We start from the raw sequence: 2,732 nt of genomic DNA on the forward strand, positions 1-2,732 counted from the left end.
ATGCCAATGTTTTATTGTGGCGACAAGGCTGAAATGAGATCTCCCTGTTTTCAAAAGCTTCTGGTTTACATTTAAATATGAAAAAGTGTGAGGCTATTTATGATCACCCTCTGACTAATGTGTATAATATCCCAGTAATGAATGAAGTTAAATGTTTAGGGATCTTAATGACAAAAGATAAAAATATTAGGGAAACATCTAATGTAGAAAATAATATACAGAAAAATAGAACTATTCTTAATAGTTGGCTTCACAGAGACTTGAATATATTTTACTTAATACCATGCAGATAACTTCAACTTTATATGGAAAAATAAATATCATTATTTAAGGAGAGGTGATATTGTGAAACCTGTTGAGGAAGGGGGTCTAAACGCAATTGACTTTGGTCCAGTGAAATATACCATCAAACTAAAATGGTTACAAACTTTTATTAGAAAATGTGAAAGCTTTTGGTTTGATTTTCCGTCTAAAATCTTCAGGAAGTTTGGGGGCATAGGTTTCTTATTAAGATGTGACTTAGACATTTCTAAACTACCAGTTAAGCTATCTGCTTTACATCAACAAGTCCTCCATTATTGGAAACGGAGGACTACTTTTCTGTATATTATTTTCTACTTTTCTGTATATTATTTTCTACAATACATGTTTCCCTAATATTTTTGTCTTTTGTAATTAAGATCCCTAAATATTTAACTTCAGTCGTTATATTGCCTTTTAGTACATTCATTCGTTACCTTGTTGTTGAAATGTGCTAAACAAATCAACTTGCCTTGCCTTGCCTTGCCTAACTAAGGCAACCCTGCAAGAAATTATTCTTTTAATCAAAGGCATGTTGACTTATTCTGTGGCTATAAGCCTTTATTAGTTATAGATGGATGTAGCTTTTTGGATAAAAATTCAATAATACATTATTATGGACTATTCTCACTTCAATTTGTTTCCCATCACCCTTGAACAGGAAACATATGTTCAAAGAATACACCAGTTATTTTATAGTTAAGATAAGAACTAGTTACCTCTCCTTTCCAGTTCTACCTAAGGCCTTAAGAAGTTCATTTTCCAATGATGAATGAGATTTACCTGTATAATGACTTCTTACACCAAAGGCATAATTTAGATTGAAATATTTGTGCTTTCTGTATCTCAGACAATAAAACAATAGAACATCTTTTTTTCACTTGTAGATTAACCAGGACCTTTTGGGATGCTTTTCAAGGTTGGATAACCTATAATGATCAAAGTATTCCGAACATACAAAAAGATAAAGTTTGGTCTCCAACTGGAGGACAAGAAAACAGAATTTGGGAAAAATCATTTAACTATTTTGGCAAAGCATTTCCTACACCAATGTCGCTTTTTAAGACAACACTATATAAAAAATATGTAAAATGTGGTAAAATTCAAAAAGTCCTATATCTTTATGAATATCTATGTACCTTAATTCCTGGTTGACCTCTTGTTTTTTTTTATTATTATTTATTTCTATTTTGTAATTTATTTTGTTTTCATTATTGTTGTTGCTTGCTCAGTTTTCTTTGTTTTGTTTTTGTCATGAACTACAGTCTCTTGAGTACGTTGTGCTTTTTTGACCGTGCAATAAAAAAATGAAATAAAAAAAACAATTGAAGCCAATGCAGAAGTGTAAACTGTAAATTAAGAAGTACGGTCTAGACCTGCTCTATGTGAAAAGTGCCCTGAGATGACTTTTGTTATGATTTGGCACTACATGAATAAAACTGAATTGAAATTGAAAAAAAAAGTGCAATACCACTGACGGCTGCCAGGTGCTGGCTCCAATAGACTCCCATTCAAAAAGCTTCAACTTCTCTCACAAAATACTGAGTCAGTAGATTTTTTCAATGAGTCATTATGGTCTCAGTCACTAAAGTTGGGCCTAGATTTGGGAACTTCTGAACTCATGCAAATATTTTCTCACTAATTCATAAACCAATTAATAAATGCACATCCAGCATTTGATGATTTGAGTGACAAAGTCAAATCAAAAAGTGAAATCAAAAAAGAGCCTTAAGGCTCACCAGGTTGTAAAGTAGATGACACTGTGCTAATCTGAAGTTGAGTTTTACAGATAAGACATATGGAGCAGCAGATGCAGTTAAAGGTGAGTTTGATGAACTAACCTACAAGTACACTGACATTTAGCACAAAATATGCATCAAATAAATCCTTGTCCATAGTTATCACTGACAATATTTAAAGTTGCATATTAGCTTTATACTACAATCTAAGGAAAACCATAACCCGGCTGAATGATCTTGTAGTCAGCTCAAGGGTTTTCTTGTCAAAAAATATTTAGAAACAAACTGGAACTGCCTTTACTGACTGAAATCAAAAACATAAGTTGTAAACACTAGCAAAACATAGATGGATGTCTGCTTTTAGTGTTACCCATGCCATATTTGGCATGTGTCCCAGATTTAACCTTTGATGTGTAAGCAAACTGGATTCAATATAAGGAGTTCAAGAAGACATGGCAGTGTGTGGTACAGAACCTTTAAGGATTTTTTTCTAAAAACACTTAATTTGGTCAAAACATATTTAGGAAGGCACTGGAACTGCCTTTACTGATTAAAATCAAAAACATAAGGGGTATACACTAGGAACACATGTATAAGATGTCTGCTCTTAGTGTTACCCACACCACATTTGGCATGTGTCCCAGATTTAACCTTTGCTGTGTAAGCAAACTGGATTCAATATAAGGAGTCCAA

The sequence above is a fragment of the Thunnus albacares genome, chromosome 7, assembly GCF_914725855.1.
Source record: "Thunnus albacares chromosome 7, fThuAlb1.1, whole genome shotgun sequence".
NCBI classification, from domain to species: Eukaryota; Metazoa; Chordata; class Actinopteri; order Scombriformes; family Scombridae; genus Thunnus; species Thunnus albacares.